The 21,249-nt window shown below is 38.5% G+C and overlaps 1 long non-coding RNA gene across 1 annotated transcript in view; it reads left to right on the forward strand.

Annotated features, from left to right (window-relative positions):
• Nucleotides 1–13,663: 13,663 nt before the first annotated feature.
• Nucleotides 13,664–21,249, forward strand: part of LOC120616237 (uncharacterized) — a 61,527-nt gene continuing 53,941 nt past the window's right edge. The window contains exon 1 of the long non-coding RNA XR_005656541.1: nt 13,664–13,709. This is a non-coding gene — a long non-coding RNA (uncharacterized LOC120616237). The remainder of the gene's footprint in view (nt 13,710–21,249) is intronic.

The following is a 21,249-nucleotide window of genomic DNA, read 5'->3' on the forward strand; positions in this document are numbered from 1 at the left end:
AGCAAGGTAATTCATAAATTAAGATTGTAAAGTATTTATGTGAATAAGAAGATTTTATAAAGATAAAATACTTCTTATTTTTAAATTATTTATTTATGCGGATGTCAAAATTTTATCTGAAGAACATGTAGGTCTGTGATTTTTCGTACCAGAAAAATCTGTTTTACAGATCGATAGAAATATAGCAATATATTTTACTTAAATTATTTTTTTTAAACTTTCATTTCTCAAATTGCTTTTAAGTATGGAAAATGACTCACCTTTTTGATATTTATTACCTTTGGGCTTAATTTGTGTTTCCATGAAATTAACGATTCATAATTTAAGATAATCTTAATTACGCATTTGGCCAAGGAACGTGGCACGTGTCAATAATTAGAACACCAGTGATGGTTTTCACAGACTTGAGCTTGGGCTCCGCTACTACAACTTTTTCCCATTAATTTTATTTCACTTCACGAAAACTGGAAAATATGCAGTGTAAAGCAAGATGTACAGCTCCGAGATCCAAGAAAAGAAGGAACGAGAAAGAACGGTTTAATTTCATTTTCATGACACTTGTATTATTAGCACGATTCTATTTTTCCTGCATAATCAATTTGTGATTACTTGAAGCGAATGGATGGAATTTCTCAAATAATGATTAAATGCTTACCCTTAACACATAAAAACAAAAGAGAAAGCACAGTAACTACATTTATAATGGGAACTTTTAAATGGCAGATTCAGATCATGTGATCTGTAGAGTAATTTCATCTTTTTTCATCTTCTAGATTTATCATCTATAGAATTAAAAAAATTAAAAATTTCTAGTTCTTTTTTATGTGTTCTATTTCCATTTTTATGTTTCTTATCTCTTTGTTGATGCCTATCACTAGTGTTTTGAACTCTACATCTGGTAGATTGCTTGTCTCCATTTTGTTTAGTTGATAGATATGTAGATCTATGATCTGTACTGAGTAATTTTATCTTTTTCATTGTCGGATGAATAGAGCTTTTTCTGTTCTTTCATTGGGGACATATTTCTTTGTCTCCTCATTTTGCCCGCCTCCCTGTGTTCGTTTCTGTGTATCAGGTAGGGCCGCTTTGTGTCCCAGTCTTAGTAGAGTGGCCTTATATCATAAGTGTCCTCTGGGACCCAGTGGCTCAGTCTTCCCTGGTTACCTGGGCCGAGCGCTCCAGGTGTGTTCCTTTTACGGGTTGTGTGTGTCCTCCTGTTGTAGATGATCCTTGGTTGCTGTTTGCACGTCAGTGAGAGGGATTGCCCCTCGGGCTGATTGGTTGTGAGGACTGGCTGGTGAGGGGCTAACTCTATGGAGCAAGATCCAGTTTGGCAGGGCTCTGGTGCCTGCTGAGTGTGCCCTTTGGCTGTGTGTCCTCAGATGAAGCCCTGGGTGATGATCCAGCTCGGTCTGAAACCGGCCACTGGGCATGTGGCCCCAGGGCCTCTTGGGAGGGGCTCAAGCTGCAGGGCGAGTTCAGCTGCAGCCTGTATCCTGCCCAGGGCCACCTGTCAAGGTCACCAAGCAATCTGTAGATGACCGCCACCTGTGCTGGGCTTAGAGGTATCTTGAGAGATGAATTTGCAAACCAAGGCCAGGTGATGCTTGTGCCAGGCTTGGGGCTGCTCAGCAAGAGGCATAGGGCGCACTGAGGCCAGATGCTGCTTTTCTGGGTTTTGTGAACCTTCGAGAGATTTTAGGAAAGTCCACAGCGTGACTAGGATAGGCCACTTATATGGAAAAACACTGGAGGCGGCTTGGGTGGGCTTGGAAGTTTGGAGGGGCGAGGTTTCAGAGATGGGGCGACCAGTGTTAGCCAGGTTGATGGAGACTCAGATATAGCAGCCACCTGGGTTTGCACACCAGGAGGAGGAGCGAGCTCAAAAAGGAACAATGGCTTCTGACAGGACTTCTGTTTGGGAGAAAGCTGCCACTCCAGCCTTTGTCCTGAAGCCAGACTGCTCAGTTCCTCCCTGGATGTCCCTGGCGCCTGTCGAGCTGCTGCCCCAGAGCTGGAGCTCAGAGAGAGTACGTCTGTCACTGAGTAAGTCCACCCGTGAGACCCTTAAGAGGAACGTCTGTGACTCCAGCCGCCCTCCATCTCACTCAGCCACAGTCTCTGCTGGTTTTCACTGCCAGAAGTTATGGGGACTTCTCCTCCTGGCACTGGAACCCTGGGCGGGGGAGCCCAGTGTGGTACCAGGACCCCTTACTCCTCAGTGGGAACCTCTGTACCTGAGATAGCCCTCCTGATTCTCAGCTGCCCCACACGTGGGTGTGGGACCAGCCCGATGCGTGATCTCGCCCGTCCTACCAGCCTGTTGTGTACGTCCCCAGTTGTAGGACTTCTGTTCAGCTAGATTTCAGGCAACTCTCAATGATGGTTGTTCTGGAGTTTAGCTGTAATTCTGATGTGGTTGTGACAGGAGGCGAGCCCAGCGTTGACCTACTCCACCATCTTGACCAGAAACCCATCTCCTATAGAACTTGATCACCATGTCTAGAAAATGTCTTAGAAGTCATCAAGTACATCAAATTGCTATTTTCTTCTGTTGAGACATTTCAAAGTGCTTTAAAAGAGAGATTATATTGATTTGGTATGCAAGATTTTAAATAGGAGAATAAATTGTGACATTTTAAAAGTTTTAAATTACTTGCATACATTTTATAATTTACTTTATAGAAATATGGCGTGTGTTGCTTGGGGAAAATATTGAAGATCAAGAGACGATAAAAACAGATAAATTATTTTTTTACTAACCACACATAAGTTCTGGTAACATATTGATGTTCAATACTTCTGCTCTTTATATATTCATTTAATTAACAGCTCTTTACCGAACATCTATCACATGCAAACACTATTCTAGGCAGTCAGTGTTCTGCTTTTGGAGCCTACATTGTGGTAGGAAGAAAACTGAAAATAAACTAACATAAGAACAACAAAATGTCTGATAATTTTAATGTCCTGGGAAGAGAAAAAGCAACAGCAGGATAACATAAAGCATGACGAGGGAAGGTAGAGAGCGTGTAATTCAATTAGATGGTCAGAGAAGGAGGAGGAAATAATGTTTGAAACAGAATCCAAATGATGAGAAGGAGCCATCCATGAGAGAAAGTCTCTAGGCGACGTGAAACAAACAACCAAAAAAACAGTGAAAGTGGAGAAGTAGTTGAGCCAGATTATGTAGGTCAAGGTTAGATGTTTGGGTTTTGTTATATCTTATTAAAAATATTTTTATTGTGATAAAAGCATTTAACATGATATCTAATAAGATGTTAAGTGCGCAATATAGTACTGTTAGGGGCAATGTTGCACTGTAGATCTCAAGAATTTATTCATTTTGCATAAGTTAAACTTTATACCCATTGAACAGCAACTCCCCGCTTCCCTCTCCCCCACAGCTCCTGGCAACCACCGTTCTACTCTCTGTTTCGATTAGTTTGACTATTTTAGATACCTCATATAAATGGAATCATGCAGTATTTGTCTTTCTGTGACTGACTCATTTCACTCAGCATAATATCCTCCAGGTTAATCTATGTTGTCGCAAATGGCAGGATTTCCTTTTTATGGCTGAATAATATTCCATAATGTGTAAATACCACATTTCCTTTATCTGTTCATCTATCAGTGGACATCTAACTTATTTCCATATCTTGGCTATCGTGAATAATTCTGCAGTGAACATGGGTGTGCAGATATCTCTTGGAGATCCCGATTTCAATTCTTTTGACTGTCTACACAGAAGTGTGGTTGCTGGATCGTATGGTTTCTTTTTCATTCAAGTTAAAATCCAAACCCAAACAGTTTAGATATTATTTTAATTTAAATAAAAGGTCATTAAAGAACTATTAAGCAGAAGAGCGCTATGTCAGATTTTCTTTTAAAAAGGTAACTTCTGGGCGGAGACTGGCGTCGGAGGGGAGCGGATGCTGGGAGCTGAAGTCTAGGCTCCTCTGTAGTTCAGATGGAAGATGAAGGAGATTTGGGCTGGGAGTGTCAGCGAAGATGCAGAGACGGAGGTGAGACTGAACTTGCTTTTTATGGCAGAGTCGTGAGACTTCGAGATGAGGTAACGAGAGGAGGGGGTTAGAAGAGAGGATGGAATCCATCTGCCCCTGGGTCAACAGATGAGGGAGCCATTTATAGAGAAGGAATAAGGTAGAGAAAAGCTGAGGAGGCGAAGAACCTTATGCAACAGTTTCTTGGTTTAAGACACCGTATTCCAAAGATGAATATATTCTATGTTTTTACAGTTCATTTTGTAATCATAATTATTTGCATAATTTAATATATTTCCAAAGTATGATTTTAACGACTACATAGATGCATGTTTTATAAATGTAGCATAATTTATATGCAATCACTCGTGTATTTCTGTGCACGTGACTGTCAGTTTCGGGATTTCGTTTTTGTTTTTTATAACTCTATGTTGTTCCTCTTTAAGATGGGTAATTACGAATACGTACTTTATTTACATAAGTAAAGTGTTCGGAACCAAAGATGTTATGCTTTTAAAGGTTTCGATGCTTCGGTCCCACAGTGCTCCGAAAAGGGCGGACCATCGCGACTTTCAGCAATAGTTTAGAAGAGTGACGTTTCTCAGGGTGACGAATCTAATTTCTTGTTAATCTGTGCCATTTTGCCAGGAAAAGAAAGTATTATTTTTTATTTGAAGTTAAAAATATATATATTTCTTTGATGCTATTGACGGCGTTTATTTATTTTTACATGCGTTTAGTTATTTGTCTTTCTTCTTTTGTGAATTGGCTGTAGATGGTCTTTGGCTGCTTTTTCTTAGAAATTTTTATTTTTTTTCTTATTCATTTGACAGAAATCTTCGTTATTGTTAACATTTCTATAAATATTGAAAATAGGCCTAAGGTTTTTAATATGAGTCATTTTGATTATGGAGGGTTTTGATATTTATTGAATAGTACAAAAGGATATATCCATGATTTCCTCTTTGTGGTAGTTATATTTGGATGAATGCTTAATGTAAGAGAGATTCTAAGTGTCAGTTCTAATCGCAGCTATTGAGTTATATGTCGTATCTTCACTATAATATGTTACATAATCTCTGGGACTTGGTATCTGGCTATTGATCTAGCAAATATATTCTTTTCATCTTTGTCATGAAGAATCAGAATCATTTACATTCACCTGGAATAAACAGCAGTACCGATTTACAGCCTTGTCACATGACTATTTTAACTCTCTTGTCTTTTGTCACAATAAAGTCGGAAGGGACCTTGATCATCCGGACATTTCACATTATATCACACTGACCTACTGTGTTGAGGGCACCCTATTAATATGACCTGGAGAAAAGTAAGTGACAATAATAGGGTTTAACATAAATCATAAATGATGTTCAGGGATATGTCACTCAAGTATAGTTTTTAAGTGTCCAGAGATTAGGGCTATGCCAGGATACCTCCTCCAAGAAAAACGACAAGCTGTTGCCACCAAGAACAAGGCACAGAGCTTGATAGGCCTTTTCCTATTTTGAAGACGGCATATACCACACTCAAAAATAGAGTTTCACTCCGTTCCTTACATAGCTCGAAAAGCTGTCAATTTAAAGTTATTTGGCACATTAAAATGCTACACCTCAACCTCTGGAAAGCACCACTAAAAGTGTCGTAGCACAGACTCTTGAGTTTTCAGGGCAAGGACATGCCAACTCAGCAAAGAAGTAGTCACTGTCTTAAAAGCAGACCCTAACTTGCTACTCAGCTCCAGTAGATGCTGGGCACCTGAGCATGACACATTAGTGACAGTGCAGCAAGAGCTGTCTGTCATCATAAGCTGACTGCTGTAAAAGCCACCAAGCCCCAGAGGTGAGCAGATGCAGAGCAACCCGTCCTCGAAGTGCAATGCAACATTTCACATCAGGCCCAATCAAGTTTAGAGGACACGTGCCTTCTAATCATATCTCCTGGGGTGCCTTTCCTATAGCATATACTTGTGGTCTCTTGGGGACTCCCCATGAGGAAAAGGAAAAACCGAAGCCTGGTTCGTAACGTCTAGGTAGACATATTGGCATGCGCTTATATGTCAATAAACTGCTGAAGTGTGGCGCTCGAGGACAGTGAAGAGAGAAATGCGTCTCAGTGCGCAGAGCTTCAGATAATCACGTGTGTAGAGGAGCTGACGTAGGACGAAGACGCTCACAGAATAGTGAGCAATCCCGATTGGCTGCTCAGGGTGGTCAGGGACCTGAAAAGACAACATTTAAACATGAGAGATGGCATTGGAGGAGGCAGGGGGTGACGTGTGAATGTACCTATGGAGGCCGGCACAGAGATGGTGGCTCTCTGCGTCTCATGCTGATGGTCATGAGAAGCATCCACAGCAGGGGATGAATATTGCTGGCAGTGGCAGGAGCTGTAATTTGTTCCGTGAGCCCTCTCTTACTGTGTCTCACCCTCCCCATAAACTGTGACCTGCAGCCGCATGAAATCAGTAGCAATGGGGGAGAGAGAGGCAGTGAATGGATCTGAGCTGCACGCAGTGCAGACTCTGATATTCACTGTGTACTGCGACATGTTTCTCGAACCTTTTTGTGCGTTCACGTAGACTTTCAAGTGCCGATATCTGCAGAGATGAGCATGAGGGCTCTTTTTCTTTAAGCTCTAAGCAGCTGTGGTGTCCACAATGGCAAGACTGACGGTCCTAAGGGATTGGCAGCCACCCCATCCATTACTGAGTACTTGGTGCTGTCACCCAACTCCCTCCCTCCTCAGGAAGAATTCTCAGGGCTAGCTTTGGACCATTTTCTCAAGTTTTCCCCAACATTTAACATACAGTAGTCCACTTAATAGTTAACCAATTAATAACTCCCTCTGTCTGTATCACTTTACCCCACCTTCCTACCAGAGTTCTCTGCATTTCCCAAATAAACTACTCACACTTGAATCCTTGGCTCAAAGTTGACTTTGGGGAAAACTCCAAATAATACACAATACCGGATATGGGGACAAATGAACAGAAGATAACATCCATGCCTAGAGAAATTTATATTTTGGAATTCAATACTAAGACATAAGACAATAAATATAGTGTGGTAAGAACTAGCATGACATCAAGAGCGAGATGCTGGGAGAGAACAGAGGAAGGTCCCTAAGATCCTATGAGAAGCTGGATGCGTGAGGACCAAAGCGAAGAGTGGAGAAGACGAAGTCTATGGCTCACTGCGAAACTCATGTTAAGATAGAACCAGATAAAACCATGCACTTATTGTCCGTTGTTATTATTCAATCCTTTAAGGTAACACAGCCAAAACTTTGAGAGTCTCCAATGTGCGTCATTTTCTGTAGAAAAGTTTGCCCTTGTAGAAGCTTCTTTTACAACCCCGTGTTCTGTCCCCTTAGATAGTGATTAGGCAAAGAACTCTTGGCATTTGTGCTTCTTGGGCCTATGCCTCCACTCAGACAGAAGTTAGCTTCCTTCCGTTACTTCTGAAGAGAGGTTAATGACTTTCTTTGGCAATCTTTTTCTGAGCAGGTTACTGGAAAATGAAATTTCCCAATTCCACAGCCCATCACTCTCATACCTGACTGCAGAAGTCGGTGATTAGAAATGGGAACATAAGGTGAAAGAAATGTAATTCCCTTCCATTTTTGGAACTGCTTTGAGATGGGAAATTTCTTGCTGTTTCATGATAAAATGTCTCCTCTTATAATATGCGACCGCTGGTAATGAGTTGGGTGAAGGTCATTTTTTTCCTCTCGTATTAAGAAGTGATGTGAAATATTCACAGGGTAAAAATTATCCTCAGAAAAATAAATTTCAGTATGTTCTTGAACATTAATGTACCAGACGCCTAAAATTCTTTTTTTCCTCTTCGTTCTAGACTTATAAAAAAGTATAGTTTTTCTCTTTGGGCCTGTTATTCACTAGTCATTTTTTCCTAATGTGTACTAGACTACGTGACATTGCTTACAGAAGGATTTGTTCTTTCACAAATGACTTGCCTGGTCTGGTACAAAATGATTGCCTATAATGTTTCAATAGCTATTTTTAGGTGCGTAAAAGGAAATTCCAATTGTTAAATGGTACACTAGCCATATGCAAATCAAGACTCTGTAAGAAAAGATAATGAGGGAAAATTACTTATGTATTGATTTCTATTATAAAAAAAAAAAAGCAATTCTGCAAGACAAAATAATCATGGTTTCTTTTATAATTGAGTAGTTTCCAGGAGCCGATAAAGTCACTGGGAAAGTTATTTCTATATTAAATCTCAGGGACTGCCCAGCACTGACAAGAATGATTTTCATTCCTGCTTTTGAACCATGAGGCTTGTGTTACTGAATCTGCATGGTCTAGCAATGTGATGTGTTAAAATTTTATGAAAAATTGAAGCCTTCAGGATTTGGATATGTACATAATGGAGCTTCAGACATTCATTTCCTCAAAACGTTTCTGGAGCATTTGTCATTTGAACTTTTTGTAATCTTTTTCATAAATTGCTTTCTGTGTGCACTATAAATTGAAAGAATAAACATGAAGAATATGTAAATGAAAAATATCTTTACCAGAAAACTTTACAAATGAGACGAATACACTGAGTAGGATGTGAAAATGTCATAATTTTTTGACACATGCAAGAAAATGTTCATTGCAAAAATTTTTCAGTAAGTCATATATATTCAATGTCTTTAAATGTATGTTAGTTATAAGCAAAAAGAACTGTAAGGAAGCAACTACTCATCAAATAAGCTGATGGTGCACAGTAGCCAAAGAAGTAATATAGATAAAACAATTTTGGGCAGTTCAATTTTAATATCATGAAACTTTTAACCCAAGAACCCCTTTCCTTATGTGGCTAAGAATTCATTTTTTTTTTCAGTACATAGGATTAAACAGTTAATAGCAATCCATAATTTTCAGTTGCCTATGTTCTGTGATTTTTCATATGTACTTCACCAAACCTGAACATTAGCATCGGGTCACTCTGAACGTGAGGCAGAGGTGGCAGAGATGGCAGAGTTCCAGTAGGCTTTGGAAAGCCACTGAAACATTGACAGACACTCAGCATTTTATAACCTTCAACAACTCTTGTCTATAGTATAGTGTGTTAGTATCTTAAATATGATACTAATCAGGGCACTAGTTTGAACATGCAGACAATTATAGTAATGACTGCTCTACAAAGAATGTGGCAAGTCCACCAACAGTGCTGGGACGCACGAAGAATCTAAAACGTAAAGAGCTCATGGCCCATGAGAGCAAGAACTGTGTCTCTAAGTGCACAGTAGACACATAGAAACTGCTCAGTAAACACCATGGAACAGCAGTCCATGGACATCATTTCTTTCTAACGTGTTGTCCTTCTTCATAAGTGAATGTAGATGCATCATTTCAGAGCAGTAATAAATATAATATATAGCACATATGCATATATAGGATGAAATGTTTTGCCAAATAGCTATCCAAGGGGACTATTTTTGTGTTCACAAAATCATATATTCTTTATTACGTGTGAGTATTGTATAGTTATGATTTCTAAAGTCAGACTACATTATCCAGATTGATAGCCTTACCAATTATTACTTGTGTGATTTTGGGCAAATTTTAAAATTTCCATACGCTTTAGTTTCGTTACCTATAAAATGGGTTTGAAAATAATAGCTACTCATGAATCAGCTGTGAGGTTTAAACGAACTACCCCATGTAAGTGCTTGGAGAAATGCTTAGGACTTCGTCAGTGCTATATTCACATCAGCTATTATTATGTATAATACCGTAAGAAATAAAAATGACACCGCACCTTCATTTTATCACACCCGAACTATGATTGTCCCCATCTCCAGTCTGTTCCCTGGCAGGTCATCCGACAGACGTTCCATTCAGAAAGATCTTTCTGAAGCATGGTCTTGTTCCTGTGAGGCCGACACACTGAAAGTGTCTACTGCCCACAAAATGTCATGTACAAAATTCTCAGCGTGACATTCCAGGCTGTTTCTAACCTAATTTTATAATCTTATTCTCTCCTGCTCATATTCACTCATCTTTCATATGAATTAAGTTGAATTACCCATTGTTTTGAAATGACCCTGCACTGTCCCTTCTGTGATTGCCTAGGTCCTGGCCTTTCCCTTTGCTGACAACGTGGATTCTCCATCCCCCATGTGAATCTTTAGCTGCGTCCTGTAGTTTGCATTCGTGTCTTACAAGGACCAGGATACTAAGAGTGTATTATAAGATTGCGTACGTGCGTATGGGTAGACCCGTCACTGGTGCTTAACGACAAACTACTCATTTGTTAATTTTATGCATCACAGCAGGACTAGCGTTCACGGTGTGCATTTTTAAAATTATCTACTATTTCTTGACTTATTCATTAAGACTCTCCATGTCTTCCTGGATTTATGGACGGAAAATTTTATTTTATTACCTTGGAGTCTTTGTGCCACTGCTATGCATTGCTTACTTTACCTGCAGTGTGACATTCTACATTATTACATGGGCTCGCTGAGGGATGTATCTTGTCTTTGAGAAAAACTGAAGAGCAGCATGCAAGATTCATTTTACGTGATGACTGATTCAGTCTTAACTCAGTTTTTCTCAAATGATGAAATTCAATCTATAATGTTTTGATTCTAAGTAATTAGCTGTGTGGTCATGGAGGGGCTAAATCTTTTAATAAAATGTTTGTAAATTGTGCTGTAAATCATGAGAATAAGAAAGAAGAAGACATAAATAAGAAGATATAAATATATCTATCACAGTGAGATAAAGGAAGTAGATTTCTATTCAGATTATGAAAGGACTAAATTTTTAATTAGAAGTCTTGGATTTGGGTTTTTGTTTGTAGTATGGGTGGCTGACTTACCTTTACTGTGTAGCTTTATCTTTTAATGGGGAGACTGGTGATTGGACAGCCTACCTAACAAAGTTATTTCTGGGAGCACATGAGATCTTGTACCTCTGAACAGTTTGAAATTTTATGCTATACAAATGCAAGGTTTATTTTCGAAAAAAAGAGAAATGATTTCCAAGCTTTTTTGTACATTTAAATACAAGGATATTATGACTTTGGATAAAACATTGAGTGCGGTAGTTTTAATGCTTATTTGGTTATTAATTATAACATGAACATAGATCATCTGATGATAGATTTGCAACCTTCTCCCCACCACTGAGCTAAGAATATCATAACAAGAGAAGAAGAAAAGAAGAAGTCATAAAAAGAGAGAAGTCTTCACTTTCTCAAAGCTTTTGAGGTGGGAGGACCACTTATGTGGGAGGAACTGTGAATCCTGGAGGGCTGAACTCTGATTGCGAGGATTGAGAAGAAGGTACCAAAGAAATATGGATTGGTTTTCTATTGCTGCTGTAACAAACTACTACAAACTATATGGCTTAAAACAACTCACGTATATTCTCTTACAGTCTGGAGATTAGAATTCCGAAATGCATCTCATGGGGCTAAAATCAAGTTGTCGCCAGGGCTAGTTCCTTCTGAAGGCCGTTGAACGAGGCTGCCCACGTTCCTTATGCCGCGGCCTGCACATGTCACCTCCCCACCCCTGACACCACCTCGCCCGCCTTCTTCCCTTGAACTTCTTGTCTTCCTCTGAGAAGGACCCTTGCCGCCGACCTACTAAATGACTGAGTTTTATTGCTTCAAGACATTCGCTACTAAGTAAAACATAAAAATATTAATTCATTTAGAATTACTTTTCTAATTTCAATGCCTTTCTATGTTTTGCAACTAGAGAATTCTTAACTGAAGTAATTCTGCAGTGGGGTGCCAGAGCTTTCGTACCTAGAATGCTCTGATGGACGCCCTCACTGGCTTGCCCCGTTTGCTTTGTCCGAACTCGGAGGGAAACTGCTCGTTGCTGTCTTACCGTCTGCTGTCCTGACACCCATGTGGATGAAGCTCATGTGGAGTCAGAATGTCGATGATTGGAGGAAGCCTTCAGCTGGGCTCACTGAACTAGCCTCAAATAATAGCCGTCTCCATTACTACGTTGCCCAGCGACATAGTTTCAGGTTTCCATGATCAGAAAGAATGGAAATTATAAGAAATAATGCTATCGTGTAAAGGCATTTTACGAAAGATATAAATGATAGAAAGTTTTAAGCTTCCAAAGAAGTTATAATTTCAGACTTAGGAAAACAAAGTCATTGAGCCATCCAGTGAAGGTCATAGAATTAAAGGCATAAATTTGGATTCGAGGCTACTAAAATTCTAAAGTTGGTGTCTCCTTATTTCCTATTATTTATGTTTCAGTGCTTTTTAGTCCTTTACAGCCTAACATCTTGGACAGGGTAAAAACAAAAATCACTAGACAATATAAGAGTAAACACGCAAGCATCACGCCACAGGTCTGCAATTACACTGACGTCTTTTGTACACGTTTTGACATTCATTGATGTGAACTTCAGAATGTTACGACTCCTTTGTGTTAATAAACAGACTTTACTCCTAAATGCTCATTTTGAATTAAATAAAATGGAGGCATAAAGAATGATAGGAGTCTGTCGGTCTAAGAAAGGCTATAAAACATAAAACCACATCACTTAATGTCTGAAGTGACACAATTTCTTTATATGTTTTATTTGTGGCAACACATTAATAAGAAGTGTCATATAAAAAGTTCAGGTATATCGGTTTGTTGGTTTAATTTTATACAGGTCATCAATTTAAGTATTGACATTTGTTTATATTAGCCATCAGAACTTTAAGAATAGACATCTTTCCTAGAATACCCACTCAGTCCTGGGTAATGGTCTCTCTGTCTGCCATCGTGTGAATCCAGCATTAACATCCTCGTAGTAAGCTGGATGGTTCAGCCTAGGGCTCTCGAGGCTTCCAGCTGAAGCCCAGGTAGTCAGCCAGCTCCCTGGGAGAGAGGCATTTCACGAGTGGGCATTTCCTGTGCCAGCAAGACTGGAGGCCCCATTGCAAACGCAAAGTCTTCCACATCAGTTAGGGTGGCCCTGCCACCTTTCAACTTCTTTTTTTTTAGCCTGCAAGGCAGCAGAGGCTCTAGGTCCCTCTCCCGAAGCACAACCCATAGTACTTCTTGCTCGAAGTGTGCTGCTCGAAGCCTCCTCTCCACGAGTCAGATAGATTCTGGAGGACTGTGAGCATCCTCACCGAGCAGCTTTGAAAGGAAACGATGTCCAACAAAATGGTACTATTCGAGAACCTGCTTCGTGTGTGTGTATACATAGATATAATTTTATGAAAAACTTTTAAGAAACACCTAATATGTTCAGTAATACTGTTTTGTGTTCATTTTATAAAACCAGTAGCAGGAATAGAGAGTCAGAAATTACTCAGGGATATTGAGTATTATTACAGGAGCAGTAAGAAAGCATTCGGAAAAGGGAACATTACCTTCATAGTCTCCTTGGCTAAGCATCAGTTCTTTAGGTTGATATTATATTCAAACCTATCATAAGATGAGGAGTTAAAATGAGAGATCGAAGTCATGTATCCAGTGGAGAAAAGCATCTTTGGTAAACAGTATGAATAAACAATGGGTTTGTAAGTTTCTCTTAAATCTTAATATACTTAAGGGTAGAGAACAAATTATACTAACAATTTATATGATGATTTTTTAATACTATGTTTCATAACTTATTTAAAAACAGACATAATAAAATAAAATCTCTTGAAATTACAGGAGACGGATGGTGGTCTCGTCACGCAATCGTTGAGCAGAACATGAGTCAAGGTAGGCAATACAGATTTTGAATATTTGAGAATATAAGAGTATCCTTATATTTTATATTATATGTTACACAGATCTTTCATCATAAAAATAACAAATAGAACTTGTAGAAAATGTATATATTAAAAATGTAAAAGAAGTAAATAAAATCTCCGTAAGTCCTCTTACCAGAGAAAGCCACTGTTAATACTTTTGGTTGTGAGGATTTTGTTCTATTTTACTTAACTTATTTCATATTTCTTAATATTATAGAAATGATCTAACAGGGCAAACAACATAATATTTGTTTACTTACATTGTTGAAAATAACTGAAAGTAAAACTTATGACAGAGAAAAACCTAAATTTCCTACTACTAATATTATAATATAAATTATAACAATAATTATTATTTATTCTTAATTCATTTGTCTTTTTCAAAGCCTTGAACACTAACTCAAACACTGGAGTTTATGTCTCTTTCAAAATCTACAGAAGTATTATTTAAATGATTACTGTTTTATAGCCCTTTAGAGTTCACCAAGCACTTTCATACATAATCTCAATGGCACCTGTGACATTTAAATGTTACCTACAGAACACTCACTAGGGCAGAGTTGCACATAAGGCCTTGAGGCTTTTGTATTGTGACGGCTCTTTGCCAAAAAAACAGAGATGCTTCTAGTGCTAACTGCCCGAGGTTTCAGCTGTCCAATCGCCCTTGATATAACACTCATTCACACAGAGAATTACACCGTAATACAGAACCGTGGCATGCTTCCCTCGTTTTGTACCCCTGGTTGGTGACCAGTGGCGATTATAACTTTGTCCCTCCGAGCCGTTGGAGGCTCTGTTTCACGAGACAGCCTATACGCGTTGGAGGCTGGCAGGCTTTTCTCTCACTGAGCTGAAGGACTAGCCTGAGTGAGCAAGGAGGCTGAGAGAGGCCCGGTGTCGAGCAGCTGGCATTTCCCAGCATTCTCCTCGCGCGCTGGCCCCAAACTCAGTCTTCTTTGTCCTGGGTCCCCAGGCATTTACCACGCCCCTCACAAATCCATTCTTGTGCTTGTGCACACGTGGGGGATTGAGACTCCTCTCCCAGACAGAGCCCAAGGGGTCCCTCTGCGTCCTGCTGGAGCACGCCTCTCTGAGCATGGTGAGCGACCGGGGACAGCTCGCTGCTGTCATTATTGCCTGTGACTTCCAGCTGGTGCCAACACGCCCCAGCCCTCCACAAGCAGTTATATAAACACAAGACCTCTGTGTGAATAAATTACGAGTGAGGAAGAGGATAAGTAAGAATAGCAAAATATAAGAAATTTATACCACCGACACTATACTCAACTGTCATGTTTTTCAGCCTTAAGTGAATAAATATATGGAGATGTTCAAATACTCACTCCTCTTGTTTGGGAAACACGTACAAGCAAAATTGTCTTCTTTTCATGGATGCCAAGGAAGCAGCAGACACTATGTTAAGAACATAAATTGTCTCAAGCGTCTTGATGACTATTTGGCAGACATTATTATACGTGGCCTCACTTTACGGAAAACTCGGGATGCCGAGCTTATCCAACATGACAGTTTAAGTGGCGGAGTCAGGACTGAAACTCAGGCCTGTGGCTACCAAGGCCCAGCCCGTTCTAGTACCTCGCTCTGACTTAAACTGTGTTTTCCAGAGAAATTTTTTAAAAAAGTATTTTAACATTGTAGCCACTCATTGAAAATGACAAATTTCATATTAAATGACATATTTGCATAGGGAACCTATGCGAAGTTGAGGGGGCGGCTGGGCGTCAGAGCATACCTGATTAGAACAGGCGTATTTAATCTTCAATGCTGCGTTAGCCAGGTGAAGAGGAGCAGATGTTGAAATAGAACCACAGCAGGTAATTCCGGTTTATACACGGTAATTATACAGTTTGTCATTTTAAAATAGGGACTATCTTATAAAAATCACAAGGAAATTACTACTAATTCAATATAAAGTACATTTAAGAGCCAAATTAAAGATGAGTAACAGGTTTATTTTCACGGTCATGTCAAAATCCTGCAATTAGGAAAATAAAAAAAAATAAAAGCTAATCTGTGGGAAACAGACTTTTGCAATTAATTTCGTATTCGTTAGCGGGGAAAAAGTGCAGAGGTAGAAGCTAGCCGTTCCACTGGGATTCTATGACTTCTTCAAATATTCTTTCCTGACTGAAATCTTGTCCAATTTTTCGGTGAAATTTCCTCAGCTTCTCTGACTTGAGATCAAATGAATTAGGTCTGGAGGTTGGCACGAATCCGCGATGAGGTGCCCTACTGTAGAAGAGATGTCTCTCCTTTGTTGAGTGTCATTACGCTAAATGATCTCTTCTACTGCCGATCTTGGAATTTATTACCTTGATATAACATATGATACGTGTGAAGTTACATTGATATTACATATTATAGGTGCAAAAATATTTAAATATAATTCTGCTTACTACTATGCCTATAGTAATAAATATGGTTTTGATAGTTTAAAATCATAATGGTAACTCTGACTTTTGCTGTATAGTCCTGTTTTCTTCCTGACCCTATAACTTTTTAAAAAAGTTTTCGTTGTGTCTTCTGTTTGCTTTTGATGAGGACAGGTTATCTAAGAGATGGAAAATAACTTTATAACTGAAACTCGCTCACATCTAATCATGCCGAGTGATCAGCCTCTGGGAGTAAGGGCTATTATAATGCGCCTTAGCATTTACTGCATTAGTGACCATTGTGGATTCTGCAAAGAATTGAAATAAAGAGATAATCTTAACGCAAATCACCATTATTACGAACATATACACTCTAGCAGAAAGACAAAGAGGCCCCACGATTCACGTGTGAAGGATGCCATGTCTCCCAAAAGGTTCAGAATGTGTTTTCCGGTTTTACGTTATATGGCAGGTCACATACAGAAATAAATAACAATGAAATCATAAAAAGAAAAAAAAGATCTCCAAGTTTGGCCATAAATAAGCTTATATTTTGTACTTGCCTTCATGAGAAGGCTACAGATTAGAATCTGCTTCTAATTCTTTAAATATTCTGGATTGTTTAAACAATTTGAGTCTCTGATTCTTAACGCATTCTGGAGGATTGTTTTTTATTTCTCTTTCCCATGGCTCAGACATACAATTCAAGTAGTGTGACTAACCTTCTGTGAGTTCTGCTAAAAGACTTACTGCAAATATTTACTTGGAAGAGTTCCGAATCATGCTTTGCGATGCAGTTTTAAACTCAGTTTCAGTACAGTGCCTTAAATTTTTAGCGTTGATGATTGGAAAAGTATAAGACAAAGCTGGAGGATTTAGTAATTACAGATTTGGTCAATGTATACCAAAATGACTATAGGGGAGTCATTATCACATCTCATGGAGTGTCCCTAATCAATATTTCTAATATGCTTCTATTATCTATATTATAATACAGATGGGTCCCATACTCTTTATTATGTGATTGCTCTATTACTGATTATGCTTAGTTTTAACTCCACTGAAATGTTACTGTGCTTCTTTTTATGTAAGTGTTTTACCCGTGACATGTGGTTTAAACTAAGACACTTTTCATAGTTTTTTATATTTTATTTTATAAACAAACTATTGATACTTATGCATAGAACATATTATAGTTTTAAAATCACAAATGGGTTTATGACATAAGCTTACTGGTCTATATTTATTGTGATTCTGTTCTGAATAAACATTTAATATGTAAACAGAAAAATGGATATAAAATTCAAAATAAGGTGAGAGAGAAAAGTGAGACATAGAAAACTTATATAAGCAAATCAAGTGCTAGATTTAAATTTACCAGGTCTTTTATTTTTATATAAATACTCTTGCATTTGAAATAATATATTTTGAACAAAAATACTTATTTTAACAGAATGACAAGAAATAAAACAGTTTTTTATTTCATGCCAAGTTTTAAACACCGTGTATTTAATTTGTGCTATTTAAAATTTCTGAGATGATAGAAATCAGGTCATCATTTTATAATCATGTATTTCCAATTCGGAATAACACATGTGAACTTTGTGCAATTATTTTTAAGAATCAAAGAAAATATAATAAAAGTTAGAGATATTACCTTATCGATAAATTTTAATTGTTTAGCTACCAGATCAATAGGTTGCACAGTATGACTAATTATAAAGTAAGTTTTTAATTCACATTTCAGATTGCTAAGCCTACTGACTTTTCAGAAGACCTCCCTCCCAAAGGTCTATTGGTAAAAAAACAAAAAACAAAAAACATAAAAGGCTTTTTCTCCAAATGAGTTAAAAATACAGACATTTTGCTGTTTTTTTTTGCTCATCAGTGGAATCGTGTGTAAATGTCGGTGTCATCAGAATCTTTCGTTGGTATCTTTATCCCTAATTTTCAGTCTCCTTCACTCTTGCCAGCTTTTTGCTTTACATTCATGATGATCTATTCATCTCTGTATGTTTTTTTATTGAAAATGTGTTGTTGATCATCTTCTAAATTTTTTTAAAATTTAGAAGACAAATGACAATTTGCCTAAAATTCACCAGGCAGTCATAATTTCTAATTTCTACTATTTTTATTATGTTTGTTTGTATTATATCTGATTTTAACAAAAATTACCCTTTGAAAAATGATGTGTAATTCAGTTTCATTATTTTTAAAATGTAAAAAAAAAAAAAAAAAAAAAATCATCCGTAAATCTTATTGTGTCTCTAACAATCTATAGTTCTGTGGTTTGTAAAGTACTGTTTCATAGTTGCCCGATTTAATTCTATCATAAAGCTTAGGAAGTTGTTGTGGAGGATTTTTTTTTTTATCTCATCGACATTTTAATCTACTCCATATATTTTATCATATAAATAGCATACGTATACATCATTTGCCCAAGAAGAGGATGAAACTAAAATGGAGGGTAGTGAAAGTGGAAGGAATTGACTCAGGCTTATTGTTTGAAAGCCATTTACTAGTTCAATGATTGGGGACAAATTACATCATCTTTCTAAGCCTTAGTTTCCTCGTTTAAGAAATGGGATTAATGTCAAAGGAGATTTGGGAGGATTAAATATGCATTAACCTAATATGGACCCAGAATGTTTTTTTCCTTCACTTTCGATTTTAAGACTTATTTTCTTTCAAATACATTATTTAGTTAAAAGGTATTGCATTAGTAATATAGGAATCTCAAATAATTTATGAAAAATTATTTATAGTTTATTTTTGGTGCCTTGTACTGACTCAGTTAGATGACTTATATGTTGCCTTTGTCAATGAATTTATTCAATAAGATGTTTTTCTCCCTATCTCTTTTTTTTCCACTTTTCTCTGTCTCTATAGCTAATAGAAAAGCCCAAGACACAGTCATCTATCAACTAGATTATTGAAAGTCTTGCTCCATTTCTAAGATATTTGGTCACAGTCACAAATGGGCATACAGGATTAGTGCGTCACTTGGTTAGTTTTGATGACCACAAGAGAAACACATTCACTGATGATTCCATCACGTCATATGTGTCTTTTATTATGATTGGCGGTCGCTTTTTAAATCAATGTTCGTTTATGTGAAAAAGATGCTGATTCCGCAGCTATCCCACCAGATCCCTCCTGTCGGAATCAAATAACTTTTCTGAAATTCGCGGTCGTTTCAGAGCCCCCCTCTTAGCAGCATTTACCGTGATCGATGGCTTCTGACTTCTTGAAACACGTCACTTGCTTGGACGTGGGAGCCCCACTCTCTCAGCTCTCCTCTCTCATCAGTCCCCAGTTTGATTCTGTCTCTTGGGTGGAGTCACTGGCCCGTGCTTCTCCTCCCCGTCTGTATGTTGGAATGGCCCATGGCACGGTCACAGACTTCATAAGGCTCATTCGAAGCGACCAAGACTTTAAATTGTATCTATACAGTTGTATCTATACATGTATGTTTTGACCAAACCCTAACTCCTCAGTCAGGAAATCGATCCTCAAAGGTAGAATGAATTGATTACTTCTGGTTAGATATGGAGGCAGGAATGACCTCATTACTGGTGGAAAGGGAGAAACTGGTTTTCCATGGTATTCAGAAACAAAGTATGTCCTATATTTACCTGGAATGAAAGTCCTATCAAAGGCAGATTTAGGATAACACATTAGCTGTTGTTTTAAAATATCATCTGGAAATACTGAGCATAGAAGGTCGTGGAGGAATGACCTCTTTGATTGCAGTGAAGGGTGACAGAATGGAAATGATGAGTTTAGTCCGCATTCTTCGATTAGGACACGGCTCAGAGGGTTTGCGAGATGCCATGCCCCTGTCCTCCTGTGCCCCTCAGTGGACAGCGGTCAGCTGTGCGGGGGCCGTTGAATTATAATACAGGTTTGTACACAGAATTTCTAGTAAGTAACCTCGTAAGAAGCTTCGGGTCTCATTTCAGGCTCTGTGAATTGGAGCGGGGGCAAATTTGGGTACATGGCAATGAATCTAAGTACCTTAAACCTTCAGATTTATTTGCAGTTAGAATCTCCTGATGTCATCCTCCCGTCGCTCAAATAACTCTAATGTCCTTATGTAATGTACCTAATTTATGTAATGTAAGGTGAGATCAGTGACATTTGTCAGTATAGGAGTTCTCCCCGTACATTCAGAGTGGCACGTTCTCTCAAGCTTCTAGGAGTGGCAGTAACGGTTGCTCAGGTGGTTAATGAAAACCTGGACACCACCATCTCCTTCCCTGAAAAAGGTGATACGTCAAAAATTCATTGGCACTATTTATAGCAAGAAATCCGAAGAATTAGAGAGAGAGGCGCATTGACGTGGGTTAATATGGCGAATTGCTCCCAGCTATTTCCCCTGGAGGGGCCAGAGATGCCGGCGAGCACGTGCTCTCTAACTTTTTCTGTTTCTCCTAAGATGTCCCCATGGCCATGTCAGGGGGTAATGTGGTCCTTGGGAAGGAAAGTATCCAGGATGTTAAAGATTTAATGAGCACTGTGTTTGAAATAAAAATGATCTTTAAAGATCCAAAAAAATCACTGCAGGCCCTGAATCACAGGGAATTGTGACAGTGCGATGACAAGTGGAGTTTGGGGTAAAGTCTGCGTTAGGTGAACCCCGTGGGTTTGTGGATTACCTGTGAGATCTTCTCCGTATTTGAACTCAGAGAATTCTTCCTGCAGCTGGTTGTCCCTTGAATTAACGTCTGTAGCATGTCTTACAGTAGGAAAGATGTTCCTAATGTAAGAAACATGACATCAGGAGCTCGTCTCCTGCTACCGCTAATTTACGTTTTGATAAAGTGGAAAAGCGAAGCCAGCACTGCATCCCTGGAGGAATGGCAGAATTTGGTACCACCACGAAAGACTCGGAGTGTGAATGGACAATGGTTAATGATCGGTCGTCATGTAACTCATCTATTTAATATGTCTAAATGTGACTTAAAGAATGATGGGGATTATCATGAATATAATTAATGGACGGCTCCAATCTCAGCCATTGTGCCTGATCTGGTTCTTTGCTGGAGCGACCAACAGAATGCTTTGCCCCCGATATACAGAAATAAGTAAGTAAGTAAATCAGTAAGCAAGCTGATC

The sequence above is a fragment of the Pteropus medius genome, unplaced genomic scaffold (assembly GCF_902729225.1).
Source record: "Pteropus medius unplaced genomic scaffold, Ma_sr-lr_union100, whole genome shotgun sequence".
Taxonomy (NCBI): domain Eukaryota; kingdom Metazoa; phylum Chordata; class Mammalia; order Chiroptera; family Pteropodidae; genus Pteropus; species Pteropus medius.